Source organism: Athene noctua, chromosome 9 (genome assembly GCF_965140245.1).
Source record: "Athene noctua chromosome 9, bAthNoc1.hap1.1, whole genome shotgun sequence".
NCBI classification, from domain to species: Eukaryota; Metazoa; Chordata; class Aves; order Strigiformes; family Strigidae; genus Athene; species Athene noctua.
The window spans coordinates 19,099,117-19,121,012 of NC_134045.1; the positions used below are offsets into that span (position 1 = coordinate 19,099,117).

The window sequence follows — 21,896 nt, forward strand, 5'->3', positions numbered from 1 at the left end:
GCCTTTAGCTGGATTGACATGCTTAATGAGTTGTAAAAACACTTTTTTCTTTTCCCACTCTCAACTGAGAGATCCAAATAATTTCTGTTTATTTTAGAACTTCCTCCTCCAAAACTATTGCATTAAAACCATGTAAAATGTTTCATCTTACAAGTGTTTGTGCATGTGTATTCCTGCAATTACAGTCAAGAAACCTGAAGGAGCAAGAATTAATGTGGACTCAAGGTATGCCTGAGTAGCAAATCATCTAGGTTTTTTGGTTTGGGGTTTGGGTTTTTTTTTTCAGATTAGTTCAAGACTGAGAACCATATCTAAGTGAATACGTCTCATGTAATCAGTTGGAATTTCTGTTTCGTTCCATTGTGAACCAAATCTTTGCTTGCTCATCTGGAACATCTGAATTACTTACTCTGCTGTTGCCCTTTCAGAAACTGTAAAGTGAGGAAATACCTCTTATAAGGTAGGACATACCCATAAATATGTGATAATAGTTTGAAACACTCAAAAGTTCATTAGAATATTTCAGATACAGTAAGGCATCAATAAAAAATAGAACTACTTCTAGAAATTACTTTGTTATTGCTATGACTTTTATCCTTAGATAAGCAGGGGTGCAGATATTGATGGCTCTTTCAAACTGAGACTTTCAGAAAAATTACATAAGTTTGCTAAATTTGGAGGAAGACTGACTGTAGAATGTTCTAGTAACTACAGCTGAGGGTGATAATCATACAGATAGATTGGATAGTTGAACTGGTATGTACTTAAGTGAGAGCTATTTCCACAACATAGAGTGAGAATTCTAAATTAGTGGGTAGTTTACGACCATTCAGTCTCACCATTCATACCCACAGTAAAATTTAATACAACAATACTTATAGTAAAAGCATAAGTGACTAGTGAAGAATGTTCAAAATACAAGAATTGTGTATATCCAAATACACTAAAAGACACTGCACTCTAAGTCCCAGCTTCTTCAGGATATATGAGCAAATGGATTGCAGTTAGGTTGGCTATGTCTTGGATGTCATAAACATACCCACTACTGTTATCCTACAAAAGCCTGGTGCTTTATTCTGCTGCTTCTGGCATTGGAGTGGCACTTGAATATGATTTTCAGTCACGATCACAGTGTTCAGTCAAGCTAACACTTGCAAAATGTCAGTACTTGCAGTAACTCTTGTTTTGCTAATTAATCTTCCCATAGTAAGGAAGGTAAGATAAATACTAAAGTTAAAATTATGTGACACTTATTTGTGGTCTGGTTATCCCACTTTACTATTTCAATGAAGTTTAAGGCAACACTCAGACTATTTTTGTCCGAAAGCTCAGAATACAGTTTCACCAAGATGACATGCAGAAGTCCTATTCATGAAGAAGAAAGAAATACTCATCAGCTAAATATCTGCCTGTTCCTAAAAATTGACCTATGACTATTTATACTGTTTCTTTATATTCAAGGCTGCATAGTGATGGTCTAACTACGACTACATATGTTTGTCAAGTTGTGATTATTCACACCCAGATATAGCATCTATTAGGTGATATATTACGCTGTTCAGTAGAATGCATAATACTTAAAAATAGGAAAGACTTCTTTTTTTTTTTTTTTGTGAGAACTACCATCATCGTTTTTCATGTTACTGTCTCAGAATTAGAACAAAAAGTTTTAAACTGGAGTAGCAGCTAAACTCGTTTTTTAATACAAGAACGTTTATCATACTTTCTCCTTAGGAGGAATATTTAATAATAAGAAAAAGTAGAAATAATTTGCACTTATGTCCTAATCTGTTCTAAACTTATTCAGCACTTTATCCTGAAAGAACCCATTCATTGAAAAAGAAGTACAAAAGAGACATAGGAAAACAAAGAAAGAGAAATGGTGGTTGAGCATGCCGTGTCACAGAAGAAACACAAACCAGCCAGAAATCTAATCTCCAATAATGCTAGTATACATTTCTGAAACAGTGTTTGGAATTTTTTCCTTATACTGTATGTTGAAAAAATAATTATCTCCACTACTATCAGCTCTTGGATCTCAGAGAGATGCTTGTTTTGTTCTGAGAGGTAGTAAAATTACCTGCTTTAAGAGCAAGTATTCTCCATTTCTTTTCTGGGAAATATCTGCTTTAGAACACTTCCTGAAGTAGTAAAACAAAGATTATTTCAATGTCAGAAGTAAAGATTGCTCGTTTCCTTGTAATCAGGAGCTCCTGGCAGGTTGTTAAATACCTGGTATAAACCAAGATGTTTATAACCAAGATGTTCATAGATAAGTTTATAAAAATTCTGTCGGCTATATCACAGCTACCCCTGGCATTGATAGATTAGTCTGAGAATGGTCATGTATCTGTTACATCTTTTTCAATGGAAAAACTAAACAGTTTTTTCGCTTGCTAGTAAACCAGTCGAAGACTAGAGGGCAAACCATTTAATCCCCAATAAACAGAATTTTAGGTCATCTGAGACTACTTAAATTTTTTGCAAAAGTGTCACACCAAGGGGCTTGGTAGTTTTCCGTTTATCTGCCAATTTACAAAAGGATGCAAGAAATTTCACTTGTGTCTTTTGAACTTGCCTTTTTTTCTGTGCAGACTGTCCTCACCATCTGCTAATTACGCTATCACATATCTTTGGGTAAATTGTTACTAGTCTGTTCTGCTGATTTCACTTGTCGAACTGAGAGAATTACTTCATCACCTGGTAGTTAGGATAACTGCCTTAGAACTGCAAAAAAGGTGAAAGGTTTTTGTTTCCAATCTGCTCTTTCCCCGATTCAAACAGAACTTTCAGATGGGTCGTGTATATTCGCATGTCCTGTGTTAAAGTAAATATTCTATACAGATGATGAAGGAAAAGTACTACTGTATCCTTTTTATCTAAAAGGTTTTTTCTTGTATGAAAACGAAGTACACCCTTTTGAGTCCAATACCATGTTCATTAGACCTGAAACAAACTTACTGATGGAAAAAGCAAGATTTATTTCAGCTTGGCCCATCTAATTTACTTTTTGTTCCTTTTGTTCAGCTATCAAACTAAAGAGTAGTGTTCACTCAGCTCTGAAAATTATTGTATTTTGACAAGGTCCAAAAGTTTTCTTTAATTTTTTTCTTCAGATTGACTATAGTTTCTTCTTTTGCAACAGCTGGAAGTAATTATGTTTTATCATTTAGCTGGCTAAATGGTTAGTGTTCAAGAAGTCTCTAAAGGAAGTAAAATTTTAATGGGACAATCTCAAAAAAAAATAACAACATATGAATATATATAGGGTTTAACTTGTTCCCAGTGTTTGCATACTCACACAAGGAAGTAGGAAAAAAAAATGAGCATATCTTGTTTCCATGATAGATGCTCCCATTCCTTTGAGCTTTGAGAAGTCTTTTCCACACTGTTCCTCAAAACACAAATGTTATGCTGCATATTAACCTACTAGGGCAACATGTATTCCAGGTCAGATTCCTGTATGGTCCAAACACTTGATTTTGTATCGGAAACATAGGTCTTCTACAGAAAGTCTTAAGTATCTACATTTGAACTACAGTATACTTGTGGCTAACTGATCAATCAGGGCATTTACCTATTGAAAGAGTGATCTCAGTTGCTGACATGGTTCATTATCCAAAGGTAAAATGGAGTGGGCACTGTTACTATACAACAAATTTCCATAGGGGAGTATTCTTTTTCATTAGGCAATTACTTAAACATGTTGATCACTTCATTTCCAAGGAAATAATACTGCTTCTACTGAAGTCACTGTTCAAGGATTTCACCAACTCCAGTAGAAGGCCACTATATAATGTGGCATATAAAAGTGAGTCATTTGCCTTTTTTTCCTAATGAGATGAATCATGAGGAAAAAGCCAGGTTAATGTTCCAAGGAGCTTAATTAGAATCAGGTGAGAGCTTGAAAAGGCAGCTAAGGTGATTTCAGGCAGTGCTTATATGAAAAGCCTTAATTAAGAAGACTGATGGCCTTTTACTTAAGTCTCTTCAAGAGTATACAGAGACCAGTTTAACTCTTCTACATCCAGCAGCAAGCCATATTTGAAATTCTGAGATGTTTCTCAGTAAATAAAACCAAACAGCATCTTTGTGGCTACAGTGGACTGCACAGCAGCCTACTTTCTCGAGGGTACTAACAGAAATGCCATGTCATAGAGGGGCATAAAAGAAAACATAATTAAATAGGAATTCAATAAAAAGTTTACTGGTAACTGAAGCATTCATAAAATTACAAATATTTCAGTACAGCTGCAGTGCAAACTGGATTAGTAGATTACAAAAGTATTTTATAGCTAAAACTGTGATTTTTTTTAATTTGCTTGCAATACACAATCTCACATGGAATTCATTTAGTCATCTTAAAATCCACATAAGCTTTAAATTTATCACTTTAGTCAAGGTTTTTTTTCCTCCTTTTTTTTTTCCCCCCTGTAAGAACAATAAGGTATATGAGGTATTTTAGCTGCAGGGTGCATATTTGGAGAAAGTGCTTCCTGCAGAGCTCTTCTGCCTTTCTTGTAAATTAACTGCAAAAAACCCGGTCATGTTACAGTATGACATTTAGTTTTCTAATCTGTTTAATGCCATGGTTTGCACATGATGTGTTCTGATGTGCTTTTATCTTTTTGATACTAGAAAAACACATTAGAGTTGCAGTAGGGATTCTTTTCACAGACAATATAACTTGTAACAAATTGCATATTTCACAAGAAATATAACAAAAGACCTAACCTTTTATCATGTTCATTATTCTAAAAATACAGCCCATCTTTCTGTTTGTTGATATAATGTATAAGCACCATTTTGGACACATATACATGTTGCATCCCTAGCAATTGCATTTATGCATATTTTAATGACTTAAGACTAAAAATACAAAGTTAGCATTTGAATGGCCTCAAGTAGTCACTTGAGAATTTTTGTAATCAATAATTATGAATGTGGTTTTGTGTACCTGTGAGTATTTATCTGTTTTCCAAGAGAGAAAGTCTTGTATTTCAACTGTATAGAAGTATAATTAAATCATCATCTTTTTCAGTTTTGTAGCCATTCATACAAAAGACTTCATAAAAGGAAGGTAAATGGCTTACTGTGCTACATCTTCTTCAACCTTTACCATGTTGGAATACTCTTACACCAGTTTTCTTGAAGCAACACTGGCAGATTTTGTCACGCTTTACTTAACTAGTATTTCAGAACTAGTGCCACAGATTTTGTTCTTGAAGGAAATAGGCATTTGTGCTGTAGATTCTTCTTTCTTCTCACTTAACGGAATTTCAGAATAGAAATATAAGTAATGGGAAAGGGTCTGGCATTAATACGGGAGAAAGATAAGAGAACCAAAAGACATGAAAGTATTCAAAACAAAATCTGAAGAGTTTTGTGTTTTGTTTTTTTTTAATGTGACCTTTACCTTCCTCCTGCTACTTTTGGTTTTGATCTATTTCTTTAATCACGGTTTTCAAAATTCTAATCTCTACAGCTGAAAAGCCTACTTTAGAGGGTCTTGCTGTAAGAAGAAAAGAAAGTAATCCAGAAGAGCATGCAGAAGGATTCAATCCCAGCAACAGGTACTGAAAATAAATTACGACAGTACTGTCATCATTAAATTAATTATTCACTAAAGAATATTCAGCCTACTAGCTGGCACTTCTGCTTTTATATTCCTATCCAGAACAAAAGATTTCAGATTTTGATCCCAGTCACTTCAGGCATAAAATTTCCATGCACAACAAACCATCATCATTTTGACACGTATTAATTAATCGGCACAACAGTTGCACCTAATTGCATATTCACCATTAGATGATGGAATAATGAAGAGCTAGAACCTAAATTCCAATACTAGTTTGTCTACTTGAGGCTCTGTAAACTATTGTGTTCTGCATGAGGTGGATAAAATTTGTCAAAAAGTTGCATTAAGCTACAGATATGGACTGTTCACTTTAATATCATGTGTTGAGCAAAACAGATAGTGGAAGGCAATTCTTCCAGATCAGCATTAGTATTAGTAAAACTCTTTGTCTTTCTAAAGGAAGAAATCTAAGGGAAGAATTTATTTTTTTTGTTAGCTTACAAGAGTCTATAATTTTTGAAAGGTTTAGCATTTGGAGAAGGTGTCTAATGACTTGAAAATTGCCAACATTATGCCAGGCTATAATGGGGATGTGGGTAAATAAAGATTTGTCAGTCTCATAGAAGTCTCTGGAAAGATAATCTAGTGAGGAAGGCAAAGCCTTGCTGCTGGGCCAGCACAAGCCCATTGAACTGTACGGCTAGTACCTGACAATGGGGGTAGCCATCCACAGAAAATAATGGGGTGGGCCAGAGAGACAGCAAGGTGAACATGAGTCAGCAGTGTTGAAGGCTCGCAGCAGGTACTTAATGGCAAGTTCATAGAGAGGAGTTCTAGAGAAAATATTATTCCCCAGTTCTCAGCAGTTTTGGGCAACCATCTTGAATGCTGTATCTAGTTTTGGGCCCATGTGAATAAGAGCAAGTCTTGTGGAAGGTCACTAATACATTTAGGGAACTGAAGCGTGTGATGTATGAGAGGAGGAGGAGGGAGACGGTTATTCAGCTTAGAGAAGAGAATTCTGAGAGGAAGAGTATCTCATTGTGGTATTTCAGGCAAACAGATACACAGAGTGCATCTTTCTTCAATGAGCATATTTATTATTTTTATGTTAAGTGATTTGGGGGTTGTCTGTTGCATAAATACTGAGGTTTGCTGTTTACTGTAGAAGATTCATATCAAAAACAAAAAAAACCCCTTTCATTTTTTTAAATATTTCATCTACTGCACATTCTTCCCATCTATGTCAATTGCTTTTCATGTGCCTGTAGTACTCATCAACATAAATTTTCTGTTGTTTTTGCAATCTATCTTCTCAAGGTAAGAATATTATATCCTTAACATGTAATCTCCACAGTTGTTTGAGTCAACATGGGACAATTCCCACAAAACAGCTTAAATTATAATCAGTGAACTAAATTTAGAAGCATTAGACTGAATAAATACTAGTTCAAGGAAAAGTAGAGCCATGGGTATGTACCTGAGGTGCTGACATGTTCAAAGACACACACTCAAGCGTTACTGATTTGCAGAGTTCTTCTCCGTGGCCTCTGGCAGCCCAACCAGGTATCAAGATCACCTTCACAGTATTTCATCTAGAGGTCTTACTACATTAATTTATCCTCTGGTATTTCAAAGAAATGTAAAAAGATGGCAGTTGGAGAACACGGGTTTTGGGAAATAAAATATTTCATTTTTCATTCTGATGATTTTCCTCTGTCATGATAACAAATTGTGAAAGAAAACCAGACAATATAAATAGGTTAAACAAATCTGAATGGTTAAGGTAAAGCACTAGATGTACAAACTCTCCTAAAAATCCTGAGAGGAAAACAATTTAAATGTGACAACTCCTAGTGGTAAGAATATACCTCTTCTAATGAGGAGAACTGCAACATTAAGAGCCCTGACATTAAAAGCAAAAAAGATATTGAGGCACCTGCTTAACTTAATGATTATTTATCAAGGTAATAAATTACTGGTTATGTGAGATACTGTGGATTAAAGCCAGTAATATGTGAAATGGTCATAATTTTGCACATTATTTCTTTTTCTGTCATTAAAGAATTTCCCATAACTTTTCAGTTACTAAATCACTACTCAGCAAAACTGTTTCTCCTAAAGGCCCCCCAAACCTAGATATATATTAGTCAGCTCTCACTAACTTAAAAAGCCTGCCTATTCTGTTTGTGGCTTCTTTCAAGTTTGTCATGGCTGTGTCTTACCTTGGCACTGCCCTTTTCAAAGGGGTTAGCCAAAGTACTGTTTGTGCCAGAGGCACAGCCTTATCTGGACTAATTTTGGATAGCTGAAAGGTCATAGCCACAAAGAAACAGCAGGTACAAATACTGCCACAGTAGAGGGGTGCAACAAATACATATGAATACCCAACAGAGTTCAGTATTGTCTTTTGAAGTGGTGTACGTAAAGTCCTGATCTTAGGAACAGAATGGAAAGCAATAATTAGGGCCTTTAATTTATCACTGAAATGTTAAAAGAAGTCTGACAGAGTAAACATCAGTTCTGACAAAAAGAGCAGGAGTCATGTGTTTATAGAAAAGATGAAGCCTTGCAGGGAGTTATTCTTCCACTGCTGGGCAGAAGTCCCATTGACAACTCCAGGAGATATTATTATTTCTTCACTTTTTTTCTCAGGCTTGTGGGAGAAATAAACACACATACTTTAGGTGAGTGAGTCTGGTAATTAACAGAGGACCTGAGCCTGCTAATAAAGCATTAGCAGAATACAGTATTTTTTTTCCAGCAATTTCTTTATTTATACTCTAAGTAGAGACATAATTGGCTGTACTAATTTAATTCGAGTAGCTTTTCTTTTCCTTTCTTGACCTGCCATGTCACATAAGAGTGAAAAAAAAAGTGCCCAAAGAAAATGTAATACCAGGACGCAGAATAAGGTTTTTCTTCAAACATAAAGCTTCAAAACCAGAGAAATGAACAAATTTATGTTAGTACCGTTAATGTGTTTTCTCTTCCAAAATATCTCATTGTGATCTTGCTTGAGTCAAAATAACCTTCTCTCCTTTATCAGCAGAGAAGTTCAGAGAATATTTCAATTTAGCAGCAGCTTTTGAAATTTTGCCATTGCTTCTTTTCCCATGGAATACAAAGCCTTTTGATTGCTTTTGCAAAAACAAAACTGCTGAAGTGTCAATTTTCTGATTAAATCCTGATTTTCTTGTTTGAAAAGACTTTTCATGTTGGATGGCAGTGACAATGGGACACAGTATCTCCTTTCTAAAACTTTTGCTGTTGTGAGTGATTGCCCAGCTGTGCAAAGCTGAGGAATTGAATCCAGGTATTTCCATGCCATTCCAGTGGGACGTTGCTGCCTGTTGTATAGAACATCTTCTGAGATGTTCATTCTGTATTCTGTTGACTTCACTGATCTTACTAGAAGTTAAACCAGATTCCTTAGTTTCCTCACACATTAAGCACAATAGCATTGAGATAGTAAATTGTATCTGTTCAGCTTTTCCTCAACAAGGATTTGCTTATCTCCTTGATCAGGACAGGTTGTAGTTGTATCCTGTGTCCGTGGTTATTTTAACTAATTTTGGGCTAGCCATCATCACAGTGTGGCACAGATCAGCACAATAGGCCGTCAGTGCTCAAGAGAGGTCTAGGGCATTGTCTTTGCCATATCAATACCGTTATAATTAGAGCCTGAATCATAGCATAGTCTTCCTTAAAAGACACGAAACTCTTATGAGTGCTATAAAGAGCTAAACCAAAACCCAATTTAAAATGAACTTCTAAAACAACAGACTTATGGCTTTTACCAGTTGCTTCTTCCCAGTGTGCAGGGGTTATTTTTATTATATAAACATATGAGGAAAAGTCATTTAAAATTTTGGAGACCATTGATTTTATTTTTTTTTCCCAGAAGGATGACTTGAAAATTACTGTAACAATTCACCATTTTCTTTTTTCTTTTATTTTAGTGTAAGGGGGAAGAAGGAGTTGAAAGAAACATTTGAAGCTTTGGTTTTGTTGATTAAAATTTAAAGAGCAAACAAAAATATGCTCAGAACTGCTCCTTGAGAAATCCCTATAAATAAAATGTTTGGATTTTATTAATGTTTTTTATTTTGATTGGCTTACAAATAAAAAGCCTATTCTATAAACTACTTCAGGAAAAAATTTTTTTTTACCTCTGTCTAGAGCGTTTTAGTGGAAATGACAGAATAACTAGAATTAATTAGCTGATTGATGTATCAAACAATATAGAATCAATAATTGTGAGAGAAAACTGGCTACATGTGACACTTAATGTATCCCATGCACTTAAACTGGAGCTACAGCAGTTCTTTTTAAATTTGTTGTGTATTCGCTATGCTGGATATGTCAGCAAAACTTTATAGCTTTATTGTAGTGTTTAGACAATAAAAAGTCCCAGTAGTTAATGTAGACAGAGGTACTTGCAGACTAGTTAAGCTCAGTATGCAATTGTTGATCTTATTGTGATCTAAGAGAAGATGCCTATTGAGACCTGTCAAAACTGCAGTGTCAGATAAATGAAAATGTTGCAATTTACAGATTTTGCAGACCTACACTTTCCAAACCTGGTACGGAGGCTTTCTTAGGTGAAAAAGAAAAACCCAGCCACAAATTAAAGCATTTTTAAAAAATTAGGTCACTAAAAATGAAATGTAAAACAGCTCAGAGATTTCTGAACTTATGCCCTGTGGGATGAATTTGACTGCCAACAGTATATTTGTTAATTGCTGCTGTTGTGATCCAAAGAGCTTCTGAGAGCTTGACACTTATATTGAACATCTAAATTAAATTCTCTCTTGGTGATGTATATGCATAGGTATCTCAGAACAGCTTTTTACATTACCCCACGAACATTTTCCACTCCAAAGGTCTGTAGCAAGTTTTCTCCTTCTCCCATTAATCTTTCTACAGAGAAATGTACGCTCTATACAGCAAGTGATAACATTTTACTAACTAACAAGCTGTTTTCCAAATTCATTTCTGTCATTATTGAAATGTGGTGCCAGTTTATAAATCTGTCTGTTAGTGTAGAGGTAAGTAAATTTTTACTCACTGAAAAATAGCAAGTGGAATGGTAAGATGTATTTTGGACATCAGTAAGTTAACTTACATAAAGGTTTCTATTACAGTTCAATGAGATAATATTTTCCTTTAATATTTAATTGTATTAGCTATGCAGAAACTAACCAGATCTCTGGACATTGCTTAATAAATTACGGAAGTCCTAGAGTAATGAACTACACGATCTAGCAGTGTTTGCTAGAGTCACAATATCTGTTTCTTGCTCATTGTGTTAATGTGTGTTTATTACTGCGTTTAAGGCCATGAGGTGAAGGTAAAAAAAAAGCTAGAGAAGGGTCTAAATTGAATTTCTGCCAGATATATAAGCTTTACAACAGATAGAAACCTGCATTTTGTATTCCACATATATCTGCATGACATTTTCACAGGGTCAACTTCAGCTAACAGCAGTCTAGTTCTATGTCACTCTGTGCCTGGATAGAAAATATCTGGAGTTAATGTTACCTATAAGGACATCCTAAACATGAGTTACGATGTTGTATACCCCAAGTACAAGTGAGATATGTTGGAACTGTATGTCCCCAGATATCAAATGTATGATGTGGGCATGTAGTAATGGCTCACATTCCCTCTGGGTATGTATCTGATCTCATGCCAAAAGGTAGCACAAATCCAAGCTTTCATCATGGGATTCCACTCACCAACATAGTTTTATTTCCAACATTGACAAGTTTGGATTAAGGGATAGACTCATTATACTTAAATGCAATTTTTAAATCAATATAATCATTTGCATTTCTATTCCTATGTATTAAAATACATATTTCCAAGAACAGAAAAATCTGTTAAAGTTGACAATACAGTTTGCAGGAGCTATGACACATCCATTAAAACCAGATGGGGACATATACAGTCTTCCTGTAAAAGTAACTCAGACATTAGAAATGATGAAAACATAAAGTAACAAAATTACCTTAACTTTTTTCCCCTTAGTGAGGTAGCTTCCCTTGTTCCTATTTTGTAAGAGACTATTTTCAGATCAAAGACTTTATTATTCTACAGTATGTGGCTAACACCCTGTATAACTACTGATGTTTAAAATATAAGAAGATTATTGAAGAGGGGTGCCATTGGAGTTGATTCATTTGTATTTGGAATCTGCAGATAAATTGCAGTGTATATTGTGTAAGATCACTAGTGGCCTTCAGAGCACAGCATTCTGGTTTGGGGGACAGATTGTTTGGGTTCCCAAAGAAATCTGGCAATTTCAGTACAGTATAACAGTCTATCAAAGGTCATAAGGACTGTTCCACACATAACAGGACCATCCACAGAAATTAGCTGTGTGAGGAAAGTCTGCACTTTCTCTCAACTTGGTAATACCTTTATGCACAGCTAGTGTTTTTGTCTTCTGGTGTTTTGTTTGGTTTTTTGTTTCAATTTGTCATTTTTCTTCTGCAATTCTGTAAAAGGTGGTTCATCATAGAGGCTGTACTGCTTGGACTCTAGACAGTGAGGTCCTCCTCATTCTCACCCTTCTTCCACACATCCCCTCTCAACATAAACATGCACAGACAAACCTATACACGTACTGTCAGAGCTGATGTACTGGTTGGCCGTCTTGTTTCTTTGTTGCCCCAATGTTTTTCTTTAAGAGTAAGGGTGTCAAAGAGCTCCAGAACAGCTGAGTGTGTGCTGGATGTGCTCAGCAGTTTCAGTATTTATACAACATCCAGAGGTTTTGTCCAAGACAGTTTTCACCATAAGCTGCCATTAGTGTAGGATCTTGATTTGCAGGTTCCTGCTATTCATTCCAAAACAAACTTATCTCCCATCTGTAAGTGCAACACTTGCATGGCACTAAGGCCTTAAAAAAACCCAAGAACAGCAAACACACCCCTCTGCCCCCCAAACAACAGTGGATAGAAACTAATTTTCTCCAGTTCTTACTGTTTTGGAAACCACAAACCAGTGTAATGTGTGGTACCACTATCTGTGAAGTAGTGACCCGTTTAGGGCAGAGTGTGGGTCTACCAAAATAACTTTTCACCAAGGTATCACTTCAGAGTCAGGGAGGCATCAAAGAGTGGGCTGCTCTTCAAGGGGAGGTGAGCCAGGAGCAGGCGGGGGCAGTGATCACCACAAAGAGGCTTGGCCCCCAGCATGACAAGGTCAGCCAACAGTCCAGGGACTGCCAGATGTGTCTGCTGTGATGAGGTAGGTTTGAAGTCAAATCAGCAGGTCAGTGTCAAGATCAGCAGCGTGCATGGCCAAGCACAGACGACTGACACTGTAGCTCAGACAAGGGAGCAGAAGGCCTGGGATTAGTTGTGGACCCCCAGCAAGACTTCTTACAGCTTTTTTCTCACAGGGTTTCGCTTTTTTGTAGAAGTCTGATCAAAGACTACACATCAGATCTGGCCTTGAAGACAGGCAGCTAAAATCCACTTGGGGGAGAAGGTGTTGCAGAATCTCTACACCTCATTCAAGGCCCTAGTAGCAACAACTGTGGACACTAATGAGGATTCAGTTGTACTTGATATAATCTGATCAGAACATTTATACATAATTGACACTATTGGCTTCAGGTTCAGTAATTTTCAAGCTTTCATAAAAACGTCTAGCACCTTGTCTGGCAGAAGGTAGTTTTAGTTTATTATTCTTCATAGGTAAAAGAATCCTTTCCTTCAAAGTAGATAATGTCCAATTTCAAACCTCCTTTGAAGGCTTAAAGCAAATGATGCTTTTGGAGTAAAGATTGCTAGGAATCTTGAAAAGACTCAAAACTAGTGCTGATTTCTCAGTAATACATGCAATTGTTTTCCTAATAATTCTGACCTCCTAAAGAAAATTTAATAATTGTTATGATAATGTGAATTCAGATTTTTCTAGAGAAATGAAATTTGCTAAATATTTGCTCGTACCAAAGTCTGTCACAAAAAATAAAAAAAAATTCTAGTGGGCTGCTATACCAAGCAAACTAGAAGAGGTTCTCCAACAGGACTTAAGGTGATGACAGTGTGTTTTGTATCCTGTTTGCTCCTCACATGTATGCTTTCTTTCCTCTCCTGTTTACAGCAAGCTTTGAATTACACTCACATCAGACTAGTAGAAAAGTATTTAACCACATCTTACTGATTATGTGACCATTCTCAACATTTACCATGCCATGTAAATTTTATTTACTGTGTAAATGTATTTAAATGTGCAACTGGACTTTGTCATCATGAATGAGTTCTCCCATGAAAACTGACATTCTTTGGTTATGCTGATTTGAGTGTCATGATGTTTAAAATTTGCTTCCATCTCTAATGTAGTTTTATTTCTGAACTTTCATACATTTTAGCCATACTATTCCCATTCTATTCCTGCTGTAAACTGGTAGAGCCCATCTGTGTATCAGACTAGATACAGACTGTAATATCTCTCCCATCCTCACCGTGTAACATCCATGCTTCTTGTACTGTTTTATTTTTTTTTCCTTGCTTAACTTTGAACAATACTTAATCCTGTATCTCTTGGGCCTTAAAACAGCCTTTTTCATCGAATAGTCATTCCTTTTCTGCCCTTTATGTTCTACCAAATTCATATCACCTAAAAAACATAACAGGAAATTCAATTAACTCAAAGAGACTTTCAGGCTCACCCACTAACAGATATTGCTAGGTACATATGTTTCACAGAGCCTGCACCTTTGACCAGAACATTTCAAGAAGTCTGTGTCCAAATCCTAGTGGTCTTTATAAAATCATAAAGTCATTTAGGTTGGAAAGGACCTCTAAGATCATCCAGTCCAACATTTAACCTAACACTGCCAAGTCCACCACTAAACCATGTCCCCAGGTGCCACATCTACATGTCTTTTAAATACCTCCAGGGGTGGTGACTCAACCACTTCCCTGGGCAGCCTGTTCCAGTGCTTGACAAGCCTTTCAGTGAAGATGATTTTCCTAATATCCAATCTAAACCTCTCCAGCACAACTTGAGGTTGTTTCCTGTTTTCCTATTGCTCGTTACTCCAGAGAAAAGACCGACACCCACCTCAGTACAACCTCATTTCAGGCAGTTGTAGAGAGCAGTAAGGTCTCCCCTGAGCCTCCTTTTCCCCAGACTAAACAACCCCAGTTCCCTCAGCTGCTCCTCATCACACTTGTGCTCTAGACCCTTCACCAGCTTCATTGCTCTTCTTTGGACACGCTCCAGCACCAGTTATCTTTAGAAACAGACAGAATTTGTTCTCTTTGTTTCCCAGTATTTTGCTTTTTAATACACATCCTTACTTAGAAAGCTGTATACTCTTTTGCACAGCTGATATCTTGTGTGATAATTTTGCCTGAGGTTTTTTTTCTCTTAACTCTTCTGCATGGCTCTCATCACTGCCAAACAGATATATAGAGATATATATATAGAGAGAGATATAGATATATATATATATACGTAATCTTCACAGTTCTTTCAGTGAGGACTCAGAGCACTTGTTCTGAAGTTTATGTTGGGAAATAGAGAGTCCTATTTTAGCATTAGGCAGATCCATATAAAAATTATTTCTTTGTCAGTAGCAAACTCCCAGCACTGCCTCAGAAGATTCACTTTTACCTTCCTTATCCAAAGTGATGTTAATTCACAAAATATGTTTTTAACAATGTTGTGTCTTTTTATATTCTGTTGTTCATCATTAATTAATGGTACTAGTATAAATCACCTTTATCAGTCTCAAACTCTTGATTGCACTGTGTTGCATTCATGACCATGTTCGGTTTCTCTTGTAAGCTCAGATGTTATAAGCCTCAGTCTTGAAAATGTTTTGTTTGTCTTGATTTTTCCTTCACTTTTATACACACATACACACCCTTTTTTTTTTTTTTTTTTCATTTTAATTGGTACATTTATAGCCTTAAGTCATCCTTGTGAAATGCATTTTGGTTACTCTTCAAGAGAAGAATTTGGAAATTATGCCAAAGGATCGATGATAATAAATCAGAAATTCTGCTTTTATGCCTGTTCCCTATAAATCTCAGATAAGATGGTCATAATCACCCAATACACTGGTAAACCTGGAGATTACATGGATTGAAATTCTTGTCCTCCTGTGTTTGAAGATTCATTTAAGAGAATACTGAAACAAGGATTCTTGTAAGCAAGGGCACTACAAAGGCAAAGTAATTATGTTATCTTCAAAGCTATGCTGAGAAAAGTTTTGTTGCTTTTCATTATTTTCACTGTCATTCCAAGAGCCAGATTTTTTGTGAAATTTGTAGATTACAATCTTGAACAAACCACAGAGAACTCAAAAGTCACAAGTCAAGTAAGCAGGAAAATCAATTCATTTAACTGAGGAAAATTGTATGAACAAGGAATCCTAACAGCATTTTTTCTTGCAATCTACCATCAACATATTGTATACTGACATAAAAATAGATTACAGTATCTCTAAAATTAAAAATGGATCTGTATATATATATTTCCCAAGACATTCTCATATTTTACAGAATTTGATCAATTCTCACCCTCTTGTATAACTATTGATGGAACAACAAAGTATTCAATTCAGAAATAACTGATTAATATTAGAATCGGTTCCTGGTCTTATATTATCCATGGGTATGTTACTACTTTCTAATTTGTAACTGTATTTTCTTATTTATTAAATGTTTCCAGTCTTAGGCATATTTATGTATCAATCCCATCAGGAAATTCTAAACACTATTATTCTCTAAAACTGCATAATCTTGCATAAATATATGCATTGTAGCAATACTGACACTGCATTGTCTCTGTTCTCATTCCTTTATTCTAGACAAATTTTAGGGCAATTTCTCATTTTGTGTTTTCAGCCACATACTTTAAAAATAAAATTAAATATTCCAAATCATCTACATTAGAAGATGGGGAAAAAACAATTAGTCTGCCAGAAAATGTATTTTCTTTCTCTTAACCAGTTGATGTGAAGTATTTATTTCTGTTCCATGTAAATTATTAGTATAAGGCTGTAGGGGTAAATGTGAGGGTTGTTTAAAAACACTATACCAGTGTTGCCTTTCAGTGGAAAAGTGTGTTATGGTATTTATTTATGTAGTGCATACAGTAGTTCACCCGTACACCATTTTTTAAAATAGGGCAAGTGTGTTTATGGGTTATAAAATCACCAGCTGTTTACTGTGAAACCCTGCAACAAGTGCATTAAACAGATTTTTGGAAATGTACATCTACAACTGAAGCTCTTTCATTTTAATGTCTATTTTTAAGTAGACTATGGCTTAGCATAGCACTTTCCATATTACAGTTTTTAGAACAGGAACATGCCATTATACATATTAATCCATTTGTGCTCAAAGTAGGATTTTCCTGAAATATAATTAATTGTTGGCACAAGAGATCTGGGAATTAATATTTTTGTCATCCAGTTCCAGTTTTAGATTTAATACTTTATGATCTAAAAAATCTGCATTTGATGAAAAGATGGTACAAAGGCTGGACCGGCTCAATTTTTCTTCAGCCTTGCCTTCCAAAGGTTAACTTCCTAGGTAAGTATTTTTTATACGTGCTTCCCCCCCCCCTCCCCCCAAAATAGATCATGTCCCAAAGCCTGTACAGTTCATAGCTGTTACAAACCTCCTAAATTAACAAATAAATGATCCTTCCCTTTCTGTGTAACACTGCGGTACTTTAAGGTCTGGCCCGTGCAAATTAGAAACAGTGGTCTGAGTTGTCCAGGTGTCAGTCCAAGAAAGATGGAGTGGTTTAGGTGTACTAGTATTCATGTAGAAAACAGAGCCCTGCACTGTTAGGACAAAGTTAAGGTTGCAAAGACAGTCAGAGAGTTCCAAAGTGCTGGAATTTAACTTACATGACACACTCTTAATATATTTCCATTAATGAAAAGCTGACTGTTAGGTTTAATGTTTTCTCTATTTTCAAAGCACAAATTCTCTCACATGCAACCTTTCCAACCACTATATGATTCAGCACAGATGTTTGCTTCTCGAGCAGTGGGAGTAATAATGAGGAGCCTGCAAACAATGGTAGGTTGTAATCAAATGCAGACCAGCCATTTGACAGTGTTGAAATACTCTGCATGGATGGGTTTTTCAGCTATTTACTGACTGCAGGGGCGTATGGAGTCCTCAGTGGTATTTGAAACTATGAGGAGTTGTTAGATGTACATGTTTAGTGGTTAGAGAGCATAGAAAATTGACTTCTAAATTCCAGTTTCTGAAAACCTACATCAAAAACGTGCTTATCCATATAGATCAGCTGATAGGACATAGACTTGAAGACTTAAGGAACAAAAAGAAGTCAGGAAGGTACCCAAAATGTGTATTTTCCTTAATTCAGATAACCAGAAATTGGATCTAAGCTCCATGGTTGGAAAATGTCACTTGTTATGTGAAGTGCGAGGAATCTCTCAGTACTAAAATGTATTCTGTACAACATGTTCAAATGCTTATACTGAGACAAATTCCTATTGAACTTCAGAGGAAAACTTGTTTGTTTAAGGACAAGAAGCACTTGTAGAGAGGAGCAACAACTGTACTTACAATATGGAAATCTAACAAGAGTTCCTCAGAGCCGTTTGGAGAATTTTAATCCAGGGTTGTGGTACACTATACATGTATGTATACTATATATGTATGCCTATATAAAATACACAAATAAAAATGTATAGTACAGAGAGTTTTCTTGGCAGTGGGCTGCAAATTTCTGTATATTTTTCAAACAGTCACTCTGCCCAGAATGTCCTGTTTAACTTCTGTCTCCTGACAGTACATTAAGACACTGAATTAAAACTACCTTACCCGGTAAAACACCTCTGCAGCAGTGCTAGTAGTTTTTCATTCCTGGCTCATTGGTTTTTGTGGATAAAACAGTAATAGTTATTTGTCTTCTGAATCCAGTTGTCCAAGAAAAAGGTTAAAACTGTCTGTTTAGCATAATCTTATTTTTTAATGGAAAAAAATAATTGCTCAGCTATAAATGTTCCAAAATTACAACCTCCCAGTTCTGTCTCTCCCAGTAAAGTAGATGTGACATCAGGTACCCAAACATGACATGCATTTATTCCATGCCTTAAAGCAAATAACTGAGCAGAATTTCAGAGAACAAACAGCTTAATACTAAGATTATGTTCTAGTTTAAACCAATGTTTAATGCATATACTATGTGAAGAGGCAGCTGAAATGAAAACAAACCTGGTTAGGTTCATCTTGTCGAGGAAAGCATATCAAGAGGTCTTAATTGTGCTAGAGAGCAGTATGACAGATTAACTCTGATGTTAACAAAGTCATTACTACAAACTTACTGAAAGTTTCTTGTCAACGGGCAGATACAGATATTAAAAGTATTTAACAAATGCAGAAGATGGAAATACTGAATACTGATAAAACTCTGATAAATTTAGCATACGTACATCTCGGATTTGATGCCACAGTATCAATAAAATCTAATTTAAGTATCTGCTTAAGGTTGAGAAGGGTCTTTTCTTTTTTGAGTCAAGTCAAATACCAGAAACTAACATTTCTAAAAAATAACTTTATATACTACTTGAGAAAAAAACCTGTTTCATATATGTTCTTATTAGGTCTCTTAAATGACAGCTGTTCTCACAACAGCCAAATAAAGCGCGTATTATGTTGCCATGTTCTGTGTTTTTAAAGTGAATAGGAGCAGTCATCTTCAAGGATGTGCTAGCATAATTGCATTTATATTTTAATCCATTTTTAATACTTGATCCAATTTACATTTGTTTATAGATATGTAAATTTACATTCTATAAACAAATATCACTAGGGCTAACTATAGTGCTGTAGGAATTGTACTGTATAAATGCTGAATGAATCATGACTCTATGTAAGAACCTAAATGTTATAGTGAAAATATTCCTTATACAATATGGAATCCAAACAGATGAAAGAAAACCTAAGAGTCTCTAAAGTTCTTATGTAGAATTCTTACAGATTCTGCATCTGTATGTACTGTGATAAGAACCCTCAGCAAAGTGGAAACACGTTACACCTTATATTCTGAAGAAGAAAGGTAGCAACAGTCTACGCAGTTTCTAAGCAATTCTCAGACAAAACTGCAGTTTGAACATGAAAACATTATTCTATATCAAAACCAGTTAACGCATAATATAAAAAGTGAATACATTGAACTAATGTTGGTAGCAAGTTGGAACCTCAGTATAATGCACCCTTACGTTTCTTTTAGACATTCACAGAAACTTCAATATATTTGAAAAACAAATACATTTTCCCTCATCTGTTTTTCTCCAGTTAACAAAGTAGAGACATTCTACTCTGAAGTATAATAAAAGGTAAACTGTACCCAGATTTGTTGCCATTACAAATGTGTGTGTGTGTTCCAAGGTACTTTACAGTTGCCGTGATAAATATTCCAGCATACAGAACCTTCATTCTTGCCCACTGTAGATTCAGGCCTTCATTAAGTAATAACTTATAACAAAATCATATGTTGTGGATATTAACTGATCTAGGATTTTCTCACAAGGTGCCATTGGGAGAAAAAAAAATAGGGTTTTTTCCCTCCTTAATGCCTCTAGGAGCCATTAAGCTTTGATTAACCTCATGCTCAAGATTTTCAGAAACACCTAAAAGCTCTCCCTGACAGACTTGTCAAGATAACGTTACTATTCCAAAGCCAAAGCCTTGGAGAATCAGGAAAAAGACACCCAAAAAATGTTATTTTCTGGGTGGGTCTAAGTGCTGTGGTCTTTCAGTGCAGTTATACTGTAGCGACCAGGGATAGAACATGGCTTAAGGTGTGCTTACACAGAGCAATAGTTTCATCAGGTTCAGGAACAATGAAGTCTTTTACTGAAACCTATTCAGAGCACTGACAGATGACAGTACTTTTTGTTTGTTGTTTTACAGGTCACTGTCTGGGTACTTCATATTCTATGAAATAAGCAACAGTTGGGTCATGGAGAAAGAAGGTGCATGGTTACCTTGCCCTTGCCGCTGTACCTGAGGTCATGTGGATGTCACTGGAGGGAGGGTAGGGTTGTTCTTTCCTGGTGAGAACAGCATGCTCATTGGAAGAAGCTTCTGAAATGAAGGCAGAGGTACATGTGTAGGTGTGCAGTGGTGGTGGCTGAAAAGAACAAGAGTTTGACACAGAGCCCATAATGTGATTAATTCATAGAAAATGCACTTGGAAGAGAGATAAGTGCTTTAAAAAGACCCACCTAGAACAGCATCAAGTATAAATTCAGCTCTGGTGTAAGAACTGTGGAAGAAGAAACTCTTTGTTTACCACTCAAGCAAAGGCAGACTTGATAGGAAGCAGATCTACTCCAAATGTTATGAAGGTAACCTAATAGGTTATATTACTTAAATGTAAGTAAAGGCTTTGGTATAGGATTTGGAGAGTAAGCTGCTGTTGAAAACATTCTGTGTCCTCTATGAGACTGTGCCCTGGTAGAGGCTTGTGCTTATCAAAATGCCAGGTTTTCTCTTTTTAAGTAAATAAAAATTCTGTTTATCGGTAGACCAAAGATGCTTTTTGCAGGCTAAGCAAACTTGACCAGAAAATCTTAGTTAAACAGCAATGGCTAGGTGGACCTAACACAGGTAGATAAAACTTCTGTTAGCTGGTATGGAGAGGAAAATAGACACGATCTTCACCATTATTCTGTGCAGTAAAATGGGTTCAGAATTTCAGATAGTTGTTCCGACAAAGCTAACGGAGTAACATGAGTTTTTGCCATACAGAAAATATTTTGCAACCTTGAGTTTTGTAGGCTATGCTACATCAATGCTTCCTCTAAATTTCCAGTTACTATACCCAAACTGAAATAGTTGCCAGACTGATGAATCAACATTTGTTAACTAAAGCCTACTTAAACTTCTATTTTTGTAGTCATCTTCATATAGACTTCACTTGTTTCAGTTTTGACAAACACAGTTCAACACTTGAAAACCAGAATATTTGCAGTGAAAGCAACACTGACAAACTGAACAAAAAAGGTATATCTGTCTTAGGAAAAGTTGATCTTGGACCAAAATTTACAGTATATACTGTCAGTTTATCAGGTCAGACCAGGTGGCAAGGCCATTAGGAAATCGATCTAAAAGAAGTCAAATAGAAGAATAAAAGCAGTAAGTGATGAATAGAACTGCAAACCACAGCAGACAAATAAGCAAAAGCATGAAACAAAGTCCTTACACTTTGTGATAAGACAATATCCCTGCAAGTAATACATTATTAGTCACAGAGTGGGATAGAATTTACTTAGATATTCAGGGCCTCCTGCACTGAA

The 21,896-nt window shown here is 35.8% G+C and overlaps 1 long non-coding RNA gene across 2 annotated transcripts in view; it reads right to left on the reverse strand.

Moving 5' to 3' along the window:
• The window catches only part of LOC141963733 (uncharacterized), an 80,809-nt gene that overhangs the window by 14,649 nt on the left and 44,264 nt on the right, over positions 1-21,896 (reverse strand). Inside the window, exon 3 of one of the 2 annotated variants that reach the window (XR_012634197.1) lies at positions 20,583-20,728. This is a non-coding gene — a long non-coding RNA (uncharacterized LOC141963733). The remainder of the gene's footprint in view (positions 1-20,582; positions 20,729-21,896) is intronic. The other variant, XR_012634198.1, reaches the window with a different exon arrangement.